This window comes from Oncorhynchus mykiss, chromosome 11, assembly GCF_057628025.1.
Source record: "Oncorhynchus mykiss isolate SJ-2025 chromosome 11, ASM5762802v1, whole genome shotgun sequence".
Lineage (NCBI taxonomy): Eukaryota > Metazoa > Chordata > Actinopteri > Salmoniformes > Salmonidae > Oncorhynchus > Oncorhynchus mykiss.
The window spans coordinates 993,460-1,009,222 of NC_143032.1; the positions used below are offsets into that span (position 1 = coordinate 993,460).

Here is a 15,763-nt window from a genome sequence, read left to right on the forward strand (position 1 = left end):
GTGGGGAGGTGCGCGTTGGTCTGTCATGGTGGGGAGGTGCGCGTTGGTCTGTCACGGTGGGGAGGTGCGCGTTGGTCTGTCACGGTGGGGAGGTGCACGTTGGTCTGTCACGGTGGGGAGGTGCGCGTTGGTCTGTCATGGTGGGGAGGTGCGCGTGGGTCTGTCATGGTGGGGAGGTGCGCGTTGGTCTGTCACGGTGGGGAGGTGCGCGTTGGTCTGTCATGGTGGGGAGGTGCGCGTTGGTCTGTCACGGTGGGGAGGTGCGCGTTGGTCTGTCACGGTGGGGAGGTGCGCGTTGGTCTGTCATGGTGGGGAGGTGCGCGTTGGTCTGTCATGGTGGGGAGGTGCGCGTTGGTCTGTCACGGTGGGGAGGTGCGCGTTGGTCTGTCACGGTGGGGAGGTGCGCGTTGGTCTGTCATGGTGGGGAGGTGCGCGTTGGTCTGTCATGGTGGGGAGGTGCGCGTTGGTCTGTCATGGTGGGGAGGTGCGCGTTGGTCTGTCATGGTGGGGAGGTGCGCGTTGGTCTGTCACGGTGGGGAGGTGCGCGTTGGTTTGTCACGGTGGGGAGGTGCGCGTGGGTCTGTCATGGTGGGGAGGTGCGCGTTGGTTTGTCATGGTGGGGAGGTGCGCGTTGGTCTGTCATGGTGGGGAGGTGCGCGTTGGTCTGTCATGGTGGGGAGGTGCGCGTTGGTCTGTCATGGTGGGGAGGTGCGCGTTGGTCTGTCATGGTGGGGAGGTGCGCGTTGGTCTGTCATGGTGGGGAGGTGCGCGTGTGTTTGTCACGGTGGGGAGGTGCGTGTTGGTTTGTCATGGTGGGGAGGTGCGCGTTGGTTTGTCATGGTGGGGAGGTGCGCGTTGGTTTGTCACGGTGGGGAGGTGCGCGTTGGTCTGTCATGGTGGGGAGGTGCGCGTTGATCTGTGTGTATATACACGACCTGCATCCTTGGCACAATAAAGTTACATTATATTCAATCTATAGGCTTCATTGACACCATTCAGAGTGTCTTGAAGTCAATACAACCGGCTATGATCGCTGAAGTTCATAACTAGCTAAAATGAATACTGTAGTATTGACGTAAAAGTGATATGTGTGTAACAGTCATTTTCTGTCATTTCTTGGGGATGAATGATTAACTGGTGGAAGCAAACCATTGTTCTGAACTAATAGACCAAAGGCTTTACGGTCCGTACACATATCGCCTGCATAGCTAGCTACACATCCATAATCATACACAATCATTTGTTTATCCTCCGCTACACAATAAGCAAGAAAGGAGTTAGCTGGGTATGTTGTGGTGCATTCACTTACTGCTGTACAATGTAGAGAAAAATATATAAATAAAACAAGGTGTTCATCTCTATTGATGTTTTATTGCTTTGAACTGAACCAATTGGAAGGACATATTTTACATACAGTATTTTATGGAAATGATACATGAGCCCCATTGAACACATATTAAGGCCGGTCTACAAACCACATGAGGGACAGAGTTTTACTGTGTGTGTTGGAAATGTACTTCTTGCACTTGATGCATGTGTACCGTGTCTTCCTGTCCTTCTTGGGTCCACACACATCGCAGTGCTTCTTCTTGTTGCTACCGGCTGCAATCTAGAATGATGAAAACACTTAGGTCAGAAATTTTTATTAACATCTCACTCACTCACATCGTTACAGCAGACCGAGGTAGGAGAGTCAGACACCAACACATGCAACAACATCACTCACATTTACTTCCGGTATTGGAGTTGTTGGTTCTGTGGGTTGGGGCGGATGGGGCACCAGCATTCTCCTGAATCCTCCTCACGATGGCTGTAGGAGCTGGGCTCCTTGGGTAATGTTGCCTCCTCTAGATTTGAGGTCTTACTAATGCCTTGCCCAGCTCCTGAAGAAAGAGCCGTCTCCTCTGGAGCTTCTCTCTGTTCCAATCTGGGTTCAACGCCATCAAGATGACAAACGCTTTGTGCCCCGAGATGTCCAAGATGTTGAAGAATATCACCAATTGCAGCTGTAGCCAGTCACTAGCTTGTCTAAACTGTCCATCCCTCCTTTTGTGGCATTGTAATCCATTATGATTTCTGGTTGTTGATGTTCCTGGCCACAGATTCTCCCATCCCTATGCAGCGTACTCATGAGTACCACATTGTTGCCTTTCTTTGACACGTAGGACACTAGGGACGAGTCGGACGTGAACACAAACTGAGAGGAATTGATAGGTCTGTTCTTTGTATTCAACAGCTGAGGTGGGAGCTCTGGCTTGTTTTTTCATACTGTTCCTATCATCGTCAACCTTCCTCTTGAGGAACTCCTGTCCCAACTTGTAATAGTAAAAAAGTTTTTGAATGTGATGTTGTGGTCACGGAGTCTCTGTGTCACATCCAGGACAACCCGCATCCCTTGGCTCCTCTCAGGGGCTCCTCTATCTGGCTTCCGCTTATACACTTGCAGGTTCCTCACATTTGATGAAGCAGCATCACAGGCAGCCCAGATCTTGATTCCATATTTTGCGGGTTTATGTACTGCCTGAAGGGGCAGAAGCCCCTAAATGGCAGAAGCTGCTCATCAACAGTAACGTTGGGCCCAGGGTTGTACAACAGGGGAAGGCGGTCCACCCACTTGTCCCACACTGATCTGATTGCAGCTAGCTTGTCTCTCTGCATTGACCTAATTGCAGCTAGCTTGTCTCTCTGCACTGACCTGATAGCAGCTAGCTTGTTTCTCTGCACTGACCTGATTGCAGCTAGCTTGTCTCTCTGCACTGACCTGATTGCAGCTAGCTTGTCTCTCTGCACTGACCTGATTACAGCTAGCTTGTCTCTCTGCACTGACCTGATAGCAGCTAGCTTGTTTCTCTGCACTGACCTGATTGCAGCTAGCTTGTCTCTCTGCACTGACCTGATAGCAGCTAGCTTGTTTCTCTGCACTGACCTGATAGCACTAGCTTGTTTCTCTGCACTGACCTGATAGCAGCTAGCTTGTTTCTCTGCACTGACCTGATAGCAGCTAGCTTGTTTCTCTGCACTGACCTGATAGCAGCTAGCTTGTTTCTCTGCACTGACCTGATAGCAGCTAGCTTGTTTCTCTGCACTGACCTGATAGCAGCTAGCTTGTTTCTCTGCACTGACCTGATAGCAGCTAGCTTGTTTCTCTGCACTGACCTGATAGCAGCTAGCTTGTTTCTCTGCACTGACCTGATAGCAGCTAGCTTGTTTCTCTGCACTGACCTGATTGCAGCTAGCTTGTCTCTCTGCACTGACCTGATAGCAGCTAGCTTGTTTCTCTGCACTGACCTGATTGCAGCTAGCTTGTCTCTCTGCACTGACCTGATAGCAGCTAGCTTGTTTCTCTGCACTGACCTGATTGCAGCTAGCTTGTTTCTCTGCAGCTAGCTGGTGTCTCTGTTATCGAAGCGGATAATCCTGGAAATAATGTGGAAGTTTTCCAGAGACATTGTTTCACTGAAAAGTTCTCTGCCAGTTTCTGCATCTCACAGAGATCCTGTGGATTCCCCATTGGATCTGAAAACACCAGCAAGGATAAGAACCCCAGAGTATGCATGTTAATGAGTTTGGTCCATCTCCTTTCATCTCTCTCCAAAAACACGCCTTCCCTCCAAATGAGTCCAGTCCAGAATGAATTTCTGGATGGTGTCTGGGATGAACAGTTAGAAGACTGTATGTCCTGAACATGAGTAACCGCCATCTGTGTCACCCCTGGTTGCATCCTCATCACATTGGCAGCCATGTTGGGTGGCTCATTCCTTGGGCATGAAGACCATTCAATTTAACTTATTTTTTTACATTAATATTTCTACTCCTGCAGGCTGCTGATGGGCTGGTTTCTGATGGGCTGGTTTCTGATGGGTTGGTTTCTGATGGGCTGGTCCTGGGGCTGGTCATGGGGCTAGTTGCTGATGGGCTAGTTGCTGATGGGCTGGTTGCTGACGGGCTGGTCCTGGGGCTGGTCATGGGGCTAGTTGCTGATGGGCTAGTTGCTGATGGGCTGGTTGCTGACGGGCTGGTCCTGGGGCTGGTTGCTGATGGGCTGGTTGCTGATGGGCTGGTTGCTGACGGGCTGGTTGCTGACGGGCTGGTTTCTGACGAGCTGGTCCTAGGGCTTGTCCTGGGGCTGGTTTCTGATGGGCTGGTTACTGACGGGCTGGTTGCTGACGGGCTGGTTGCTGACGGGCTGGTCCTGGGGCTGGTTGCTGATGGGCTGGTTGCTGACGGGCTGGTCCTGGGGCTGGTCCTGGGGCTGGTTGCTGATGGGCTGGTCCTCTGGCTGGTTGCTAATGGGCTGGTCCTGGGGTTGGTTGCTGACATGTTGGTCTTGGGGCTGGTTGCTGATGGGCTGGTCCTGGGGCTGGTTTCTGACGGACTGGTCCTGGGGCTGGCTGCTGACATGCTGACTGCTGATGGGCTGGTTTCTGATGGGCTGGTCCTGGGGTTGGCTGCTGATGGGCTGGTCCTGGGGCTGGTTGCTGACGGGCTGGTCCTGGTTGCTGACGGGCTGGTCCTGGTTGCTGACGGGCTGGTCCTGGTTGCTGACGGGCTGGTCCTGGGGCTGGTCCTGGTTGCTGATGGGCTGGTCCTGGTTGCTGACGCGCTGGTCCTGGTTGCTGACGGGCTGGTCCTTGGGCTGGTTGAGGGTCATTCTCATCCTCTTCTTCCAACTCACTGTCACACTCTGAATTGACAGAGACATGATCCTCATATTTTGAAGACTCTTCATCTTCCAAAGTGGAAGATGTTCCTTCCACACTAGTTTCTCTGCAAAGATGAATTCTAAGGCCCTCTGAGCAGGGATTATTTCTGCCATACTGATTGATTGTGGTAAGGAGCCACACATGCAAAGCTATTTATTTGTTTTCCCTCCATGAATTCGCACCTGGATGGGGTAGGAAAATACAGATTTGTTTTATTTTTATTATTATTATTTTTTTAATAATGTATCTAAATAATATATTGTAAAGACATAGTGTAGTTTCACACACTACAAATGGTAAAGAGTGGGAGAAAAGCGGCAGACAGGCAGGTTCTTGGTGCAGTGTTGAAACAGCAGGCCCAGTGAGGAGGAACACCGAGTGAAGGCACACAGCAAACCTTTTTGTTGTATCTGAACTTGTTTACACCTACACACAAACACTTTTATTACCCTCGGGTCCGGTGGACCCAAACACCACATATGTAATATAAATGTCTAGTGGGGTGGACTCAATGAAAATGTGTTCTTTTACATGTTCTTCACAGAAAATAAGCCAATGCCAATGAGTCTCAGGCTGAATTTCTTTATTTTAGGAAACATTGAAAATGGGTCCCACCAGAAAGGGTTCATGTACTTGACAGTGTTAATGTGCTGTGAACGTTGCTAATTTAGACCGGGCTGCACCTGGTTTTCTCAAATAAGAACATTAATGTGCTGTGAACGTTGCTTGTTTAGACCGGGCTGCACCTGGTTTTCTCAAATAAGGATGTTCATGTGCTGTGAACGTTGCTGGTTTAGACCGGGCTGCACCTGGTTCTATCTCTTCCATATTTGGTGTTGTGAGGTGGTACCATCTGGAAGTGTTTCTGCTGGTTGGACCAATCAAAATCAACTTCATACTTTCCTAATTTTCACCTCCAGATCCTTGGCTTCCATTGCCTATAACCACAATCAATCTATGTTGAGGGGCTGTTTCTATGGCGATTTAAAGGGAAAGAAATCCACAATGAAAACAAGAACAGATTGTCTCCACAGAGGGTGGATGTTGAAATTCAGTCTGTCAGCTTTGTAAGTAAATACATCTTTAGTCCCTTTTTTACTTTTTGTTTTCAGCGGATTTCATTTACGAAAAGCCCATATTTTCACTCACGAACCTGCAGCCACTAGTTAGCTTGTCAGTTGCCGTTTGAAGTTTGCGCGGTTCTGCCGCGGAGCAGCACCACAGAGTTCCATTCAGCACGGAACACTTTTTGATCATGGCTGTGATGACATTCCATTCACTCTAAACATGCTAAAATATCGTCGGTAACTTTTGAACCATATATGGTAGAGACATGGGGTTTGGACCATTGTTTTTCTAATGTAATTTTCCATTGAATGGACATATTTGTATAAACCTTGAGTGCAAGATGGCGCGAACAGACGTGGCAGGTCTGCTTCTAGCTCCAAAGCAACTTTGCAGTGTTTTTTGTGTGTTATTTCTTACATTATTAGCCCAGAAAGTTTTTTTGTATTGATACATAGAGCTGGAAAGAACTAATGGATATCAGAGCGGTGGTAACTCACCAGCATTACGACCAGGAATACGGCTTTTCCGAATTGGATCCTTTGTTTGTACCCTCCAGGGCAATTGATCTTATTCCAGAGGCTGTCCCAAGACACCGCTGGCGGGGAAGAGGTATTTGGAGTGGACTTCTAGTCTGACTCAGGAGGCGTGCAAACCATCCACCGCTTCTGAGTATATTACTCGCTAATGTTCAGTCTCTGGACAATAAAGTAGACGAGCTCAGGGCGAGAACCTCCTTCCCCATAGAGACATCAGGGAATGTCACAACATACTATGTTTCATGGAATCATGGCTCTCTCCAGATGTACTGTCCCTGTCCATACAGCCAGCTGGGTTCTCAGTCCATCGCGCAGACAGGAATAAAGAACTATCCGGGAAGAAGAAGGGCGGTGGTGTATGTTTCATGTAGAGGTCAAACGATTTAGATTTTTCAACGCCAATACCGATTTATTGGAGGACCAAAAAAAAAGCCTAAACCGATTTAATCGGCCAATTTTATTTTTATTTATTTTATTTTATTTTTTATAATATATATTTGTAATAATGACTATTACAACAATACTGAATGAACACTTATTTTAACTTAATATACAGTGGGGCAAAAAAGTATTTAGTCAGCCACCAATTGTGCAAGTTCTCCCACTTAAAAAGATGAGAGATGCCTGTAATTTTCATCATAGGTACACTTCAACTATGACAGACAAAATGAGAAGAAAAATCCAGAAAATCACATTGTAGGATTTTTTATGATTTTATTTGCAAATTATGGTGGAAAATAAGTAGTTGGTCACCTACAAACAAGAAAGATTTCTGGCTCTCACAGACATGTAACTTCTTCTTTAAGAGGCTCCTCTGTCCTCCACTCGTTACCTGTATTAATGGCACCTGTTTGAACTTGTTATCAGTATAAAAGACACCTGTCCACAACCTCAAACAGTCACACTCCAAACTCCACTATGGCCAAGACCAAAGAGCTGTCAAAGGACACCAGAAACAAAATTGTAGACCTGCACCAGGCTGGGAAGACTGAATCTGCAATAGGTAAGCAGCTTGGTTTGAAGAAATCAACTGTGGGAGCAATTATTAGGAAATGGAAGACATACAAGACCACTGATAATCTCCCTCGATCTGGGGCTCCACGCAAGATCTCACCCCGTGGGGACAAAATGATCACAAGAACGGTGAGCAAAAATCCCAGAACCACACGGGGGGAACTAGTGAATGACCTGCAGAGAGCTGGGACCAAAGTAACAAAGCCTACCATCAGTAACACACTACGCCGCCAAGGACTCAAATCCTGCAGTGCCAGACGTGTCCTCCTGCTTAAGCCAGTACATGTCCAGGCCCGTCTGAAGTTTGCTAGAGAGCATTTGGATGATCCAGAAGAAGATTGGGAGAATGTCATATGTTCAGATGAAACCAAAACATAACTTTTTGGTAAAAACTCAACTCGCCGTGTTTGGAGGACAAAGAATGCTGAGTTGCATCCAAAGAACACCATACCTACTGTAAAGCATGGGAGTGGAAACATCATGCTTTGGGGCTGTTTTTATGCAAAGGGACCAGGACGACTGATCCGTGTAAAGGAAAGAATGAATGGGGCCATGTATCGTGAGATTTTGAGTGAAAACCTCCTTCCATCAGCAAGGGCATTGAAGATGAAACGTGGCTGGGTCTTTCAGCATGACAAGGATCCCAAACACACCGCCCGGGCAACGAAGGACTGGCTTCGTAAGAAGCATTTCAAGGTCCTGGAGTGGCCTAGCCAGTCTCCAGATGTCAACCCCATAAAACATCTTTGGAGGGAGTTGAAAGTCCGTGTTGCCCAGCAACAATTCTGGCAAATTAATTACGGTCTTTGTTAGGAAGAAATTATCTTCACACAGTTCGCAACGAGCCAGGCAGCCCAAACTGCTGCATAAACCCTGATGCGCATGCGCATTTGTTAAATCATCACCCGTTTGGTAAAGTAGGCTGTGATTCAATGATACATTAACAGGCACCGCATTGATTATTTGCAGACGCAAGACAAGCTAGTTAAACTAGTAATATCATCAACCAATGTGTAGTTAACTAGTGATTATGTTAAGATTGATTTTTTTTAAATGTATAAGATAAGTTTAATGCTAGCTAGCAACTTACCTTGGCTCCTTGCTGCACTCACATAACAGGTGGTCAGCCTGCCACACAGTTTCCTCGTGGATTGCAATGTAATCATCCAAAAATGCTGATTACCAATTGCCGATTAATCGGTCGACCTCTAGTTTCATGTATTAACTACTCATTGTGTGATGGTGATAACATACATAAACTCAAGTCCTTTAGTTCACCCGACCTAGAATACATTACAATCAAATGCAGAAGGTTTTACTTCCCAAGAGAATTATCTTCGGTTATCGTCACAGCCATATATATTCCCCCTCAAGCCGATACCACTACAGCCCTCAAGGAACTACACTTTAATGTGGACTGCAAACTGGAAACCACATATCCTGAGGCCACATTAATTGTAGCTGGGGATTTTAACAAAGGAAATTTGAGGGAAACGTTCCCAAAGTTCTATCAACACATTGACTGTTGTTCTCGCTCTGGTAAAACACTTGACCACTGCTACTCCCCCTTTCGAAATGCATACAAGGCCCTCCCCTGCCCTCCCTTTGGCAAATCAAATCACGACTCCATATTTCTGCTCCCTTCCTAAAGGCAGAAACTTGAAAAGGAAGTACTCGTACTAAGGTCTAACTGCTGGTCTGACCAATCAGAATCCTTGCTTTAAGATTGTTTTGATCACGCAGACTGGGATATGTTCCGGGTAGCCTCTGAGAATAACATTGATGTATACACGGACACTGTGACTGAGTTCATCAGGAAGTGTATAGGGATGTTGTTCCCACGGTGATTATTAAAACCTACCCAAACCAGAAACCATGGATAGATGGCAGCATTCACACAACTGAAAGCACGAACCACCGCATTTAACCATGTGACTGGGAATATGGTTGAATACAAACATTGTCGTTATTCCCTCCAAAAGACAATCAAACAGGCAAAACGTCAGAACAGAGTCAAAGTGGAGTCTCAATTCAACGGCTCAGACACGAGATGTATGTGGCAGGGTCTACAGATAATCACAGATGACAAAGGGAAAACCAGCCACATCGCAGACACTGACGTCTTGCTCCCGGACAAGCTCAACACCTTCGTTTCCCTCTGAGGATAACACAGTGCCCACCACGTGGCCCGCTCCCTAGGACAGTGGGCTCTCGTTCTCCGTGTCCGACTTGAGTAAGACTAAGCTTGTACATTTTGGGGAATATTCAGAGGTGGAAACTTTCAGTGGGAATTAACGGGAATATATGCAAAATTTCAAATGCTGAAATCCTTCCAATAGAAATAAAAAAAAACACTCTAGTTAGGAATTGAACTTTAATTAAATGAGTTGATTCTTCACATGGGATGATTTCACTGAACAACAAAAGAAAGGGAATATTAAATGATCCCCAATGATCCATCGATTCTCCCAAAAATTATTTCAACATGCATCTGTAAAATGATAGTCTAGAAACTAAGGCGTTGCTTGTCTCCCTCTCAGGCTTCCATGTCTTCTCCCTGGACCTCCTCAATGTCCACCTCTTGAACATCAGACTCTGAGGCCTCATCTTCACTGTCACTTTCCAACCTTATTCAGGATGGCTCGTTGTCAGGCTCAAAAAGCCTTAAATTTGCCCAGATGGTCACCAATTTTTCAACCCTTGTATTGGTCAGCCTGTTGCGTGCTTTGGTGTGTGTGTTCCCAAACAAGGACCAGTTGCGCTCTGAGGCGGCTGATGTTGGTGGAATTTAGAGGATGATGGAGGCAACAGGAGAAAGAGCCTCAGATCCACAAAGTCCCTTCCACCAGGTGGCTGATGAGATATGTTGGCACGACTGCCATATTGCATCTCCATCCCAAAGCCTTTGCTTGGAAGTGTACTAAGCCAGACTGCCAAGAACCTTGCCCTCATCCAGGCCAAAGTGGCGAGACACAGTAATGATGACACCATAGGCCTTGTTGATCTCTGCACCAGACAGGATGCTCTTGCCAGCATACTTGGGCTCCAACATGTACGCTGCGGCGTGTTTGGGCTTCAGGCAGAAGTCTTCACGCTTTTTGATGTATTTCAGAACTGCAGTTTCCTCTGATTGGAGCAACAGTACAGTGGGCAGGGCAGTACGGATTTATTCTCTTACATCTGCAAGCAGAGTCTGAACATCAGACAGGATGGCATTGTCTCTCTCAATCCGTGCAAAGGCTACTGCTACAGGTTTCAGGAGTTTCAGGCTGCTTTCCCCTCTCTCCCAAAATACATCATCCAGGAGGATCCTCTTGATGGAGCTGTCCATATCGGCAGACTGTGATATGACCATTTCTTGGAGACTCCTTCCCCTCCAGGAGACTGTCAAACATGATGACAACACCACCCCAATGGGTGTTGCTGGGCAGCTTCAATGTGGTGCTCTTATTCTTCTCACTTTGCTTGGTGAGGTAGATTGCTGCTGTACCTTGATGACCCTTCACATACAGTGGGGAGAACAAGTATTTGATACACTGCCGATTTTGCAGGTTTTCCTACTTACAAAGCATGTAGAGGTCTGTCATTTTTATCATAGGTAAACTTCAATCTAAAACAAAAATCCAGAAAATCACATTGTATGATTTTTAAGTAATTAATTTGCATTTTATTACATGACATAAGTATTTGATACATCAGAAAAGCAGAACTTAATATTTGGTACAGAAACCTTTGTTTGCAATTACAGAGATCATACGTTTCCTGTAGTTCTTGACCAGGTTTGCACACACTGCAGCAGGGATTTTGGCCCACTCCTCCATACAGACCTTCTCCAGATCCTTCAGGTTTCGGGGCTGTCGCTGGGCAATACGGACTTTCAGCTCCCTCCAAAGATAATTTTTTTTCTCATCAGACCACATGACCTTCTCCCATTCCTCCTCTGGATCATCCAGATGGTCATTGGCAAACTTTAGACGGGCCTGGACATGCGCTGGCATGAGCAGGGAGACCTTGTGTGCGCTGCAGGATTTTAATCTATGACGGCATAGTGTATTACTAATGGTTTTCTTTGAGACTGTGGTTCCAGCTCTCTTCAGGTCATTGACCTAGTCCTACCATGTAGTTCTGGGCTGATCCCTCACCTTCCTCATGATCATTGATGCCCCACGAGGTGAGATCTTGCATGGAGCCCCAGACTGATGGTGATTGACCATCATCTTGAACTTCTTCCATTTTCTAATATTTGTGCCAACAGTTGTTGCCTTCTCACCAAGCTGCTTGCCTATTGTCCTGTAGCCCATCCCAGCCTTGTGCAGGTCTACAATTCTATCCCTGATGTCCTTACACAGCTCTCTGGTCTTGGCCATTGTGGAGTGGTTGGAGTCTGTTTGATTGAGTGTGTGGACAGGTGTCTTTTATACAGGTAATGAGTTCAAACAGGTGCAGTTAATACAGGTAATGAGTGGAGAACAGGAGGGTTCTTAAAGAAAAACTAACAGGTCTGTGAGAGACGGAATTCTTACTGGTTGGTAGGTGATCAAATACTTATGTCATGCAATAAAATGCTAATTAATTACTTAAAAATCATACAATGTGATTTTCTGGATTCTGATGTCCTTGAGGAGCAGATTCAATGCATGAGCAGCACGGCCAATGGGTGTGATGTGAGTGTAGGCCAAGCAGCCATCATGTTCGCAGCATTGTCGCATGATTGCAATACATACAGTCTGCTTTCTCTAGAATTTGCTTGACCTTCACTTGAACTCTGCATCCAGCAAATTAGTATTATAATATCTTCCAGTACACATTGCCTGTGAGCATCAGAGGTGAACCAGTTGCATACACAGCTCAAGCAGGACATTCATCAGCATTTCCAGGAGGACCATGAGCTGTTGCTATCGATAAGGTGTCTGATTCATCATTTTCACCTCGAATATAAGTAGAGGGACTTTTGTCAGAGTTTGCTTGTTGTGAGCGCTGACGGAACTTTATGCACTTGGCCAGATTATTCTGCATCTTTGTTGCATTCTTCACATACGATTTGGCACAGTATTTGCAAATGTACACAGCTTTTCCTTCTACATTAGCTGCAGTGAAATGTCTCCACACATTAGATATTGCCCGTGGCATTTTCCTGTAAAGATGAGAAAAAAATGAGCAAAAAAAACAATTACAATTCCATGTACAGAAAAATAGTTAAGCAGTTTGATTAAACAACTCCTTTGTAAGATAAATATGTTAAAATGTAACATGTATGGAAACAGGTGAATTAACACACTTCAGTTAGCAGGATCAAGCAAGCTAAAACCCACATGGTAGCAAAAACTAACTTGCAGAAATTGTTAACAAGTTATAAAGGATTTAAACACACTTTGCTGTAGGCTACTATTTACTAGTTAACAAAAAATAATGTGTGCCATATAAAATATATTGACCCCACCCAGTATTGTAATCAAAACTTACCAGAAAGCATGTAGTCATTAGCTCAGACAGTGTAGTAGTGTGGGCTCAATAGCATCTCATTAGTGTGCAAGATCTTGAGAATCAGCTGTACATGTGATGGAAGAATGCACTGTGCATGTGATGGGAGAATGCACTGTACATGTGATGGCAGAATGCACTGTGCATGCAGAGGGTTGTAATTCCAATGAATTGGGGATAGTTTAACCAACATTTTCCACAAGCCCTAGAATTGCCTCATGTGTATTGCACAAAAAAGGTTCACTGTTATAAGCTAACTTTTTTTTTTTGATGAATTTAAGCCCGGGAATTTACCTGAACATTTCTGATCCTTTGCAACCCAAAGTAAGACATTTTAAGTGTGTTATTCCTCATAAGGCTGCTGGCCCAGACGGCATCCAATTGGCTGGAGTGTTTACGGACATATTCAAAATCAAAGGTAACTGAACTAAATGACTACCGCCCCGTAGCACTCACTTCTGTCATCATGAAATGCTTTGAGAGACGAGTCAAGAATCATATCACCTCCACCTTACCTGGCACCCTAGACCCACTTCAATTTGCTTACCGCCCCAATAGATCCATAGACGATGCAATCACCATCACACTGCACATTGCCCTATCCCATCTGGACAAGAGGAATACCTATGTAAGAATGCTGTTAATTGACAATAGCTAAGCATTTAACACCATAGTACCATCCAAGCTCATTATTAATTAAGCTTTGGGCCCTGGGTCTGAACCCCGCCCTGTGCAACTGAGTCCTGGACTTCTTGAAGGGCAGCCCCCAGGTGGTGAAGGTAGGAAACAACACCTCCACTTCGCTGATCCTCAACACTGGGGCCCCACAACAGTTCGTGCTCAGCCCTCTCCTGTCCTCCCTGTTCACCCATGACTGCGTGGCCACACACGCCTCCAACTCAATCATCAAGTTTACAGACGACACAACAGTAGTAGGCCTATTTACCAACAATGATGAGACATCCTCCAGGGAGGAGGTGAGGGCCCTGGAGTAGTGGTGGCAGGAAAATAACCCCTTCCCTCAACGTCAACAAAACGAAGGAGCTGATCGTGGACGTCAGGAAACAGCAGAGGGAACACTCCTCTATCCACATCGCAACAGCTCCTCTTCAACCTCAGGAGGCTGAAGAAATGTGGCTTAGCCCCAAAGAACATCCCAAACTTTTACAGATGCAAAATTGAGAGCATTCTGTCCGTCTGTATCACCTCCTGGTACGGCAACTTCGCCGCCGTCAAACGCAGGGCTCTCCAGCGAATGCTATGGTCTGCCCAACGCATCACCGGGGGCACACTGCTTTCCCTCCAGGACACATACAGCACCCAATATCACAGGAAGGCCAAAAAGATTAAGGACATCAACCACCCGAGCCACTGCCTGTTCACCCCGCTATCATCCAGAAGGCGAGGTCAGTACAGGTGCATAAAAGCTGGGACCGAGAGACTGAAAACAGGTTCTATCAAGGCCATCTGACTGTTAAATTGCTAGCTACCACCCGGTTACTCAACCCTGCAACCTGGAGGCTGCTGCCCTATATACGTAGACATGGAAGTACTGGCCACATTAATAATGGAACACTGGTCACTTTTAATCATGTTTACATACTGCTTGACTCATTTCATATGTATATGCTGTATTCTATTCTACTGTGTTTTAGTTAATGCCACTCCGACATTTCTCGTCCAAGTATATATACAGTACCAGTCAAAAGTTTGGACACCTACTCATTCAAGGGTTTTTCTTTGTTTACTATTTTCTACATTGTAGAATAATGGTGAAGACATCAAAACTATGAAATAATACATATGGAATCATGTAGTAACCAACAAAGTGTTAAACAAATCCAAATATATTTTATAGTTGAGTTTCTTCAAACTAGCCACCCTTTGCCTTGATGACAGCTTTGCACACTCTTGGCTCACATCAAAACATACCTGCAGACGAGAGACTGATGGCGAGGGAGATGACTTGATTAAGCCTTGTCTTTTTAATTCTAACAATGTCAGTCATCATAATCATCAGGAGGCAAAATGCAAAACTGAAGCAGGAGGGGTTCAGTCACACAGCTGATATAACCTAGATGGTTTAGGGAGAAGGGGAGGGGTTCACCCACACAGCTGATATAACCTAGAGGGTTTCGGGAGAAGGGGAGGGGTTCACCCACACAGCTGATATAACCTAGAGCGTTTAGGGAGAAGGGGAGGGGTTCACCCACACAGCTGATATAACCTAGAGGGTTTAGGGAGAAGGGGATGGGTTCACCCACACAGCTGATATAGCAAACCATTTCTGTATGGACCTCACTTTGTGCACAGGGGCAATGTTGTGCTGAAACAGGAAAGTGCCTTCCCCCAACTGTTGCTACAAATTTGGAAGCACAGAATCACCTAGAATGTCATTGTATGCTGTAGCGTTAAGATTTCACTTCACTGGAACTAAGGGGCCTAGCCTGAACCATGAGAAACAGCCCCAGACCATTATTCCTCATCCACCAAACTCTCCTGGCATCTGCCAAACCCAGATTTGTCTGTCGGACTGCCAGATGGTGAAGCGTGATTCATCACCAGAGAACGCGTTTTCACTGCTCCAGAGTCCAATGGCGGCGAGCTTTACACCTCTCATGACTTTGTACATGGTGATCTTAGGCTTGTGTCCGGCTGCAAGGCCATGGAAACCCATTTCATGAAGCTCCCGATGAACAGTTCTTGTGCTGACGTTGCTTCCAAGGGCAGTTTAGAACTCTGTAGAGAGCGTTGTGTCCAATGACAGGCCTGGAGAGGCAGTTATCTCATTGTGGCCAGTTTCCTATGTTCATTATTTTCATGGTGGGATGGTAACTCAATGTCTGTAGTCTCCAGTCTGGCATCTGCTCAATATTAACTTATCTTGATTTCAACATTTCCCTTTCAGTCCTCACTGGAAAACGTGAGTGTGTGTGTGTGTGTGGGGGGGGGGGGGGGGGG

At 46.2% G+C, this 15,763-nt stretch overlaps 1 protein-coding gene across 5 annotated transcripts in view; it reads left to right on the forward strand.

Moving 5' to 3' along the window:
* Window positions 1-15,763, forward strand: part of LOC110535150 (SH2/SH3 adapter protein Nck1) — a 118,737-nt gene that overhangs the window by 1,200 nt on the left and 101,774 nt on the right. The gene's annotated exons all lie outside the window — the stretch shown is intronic.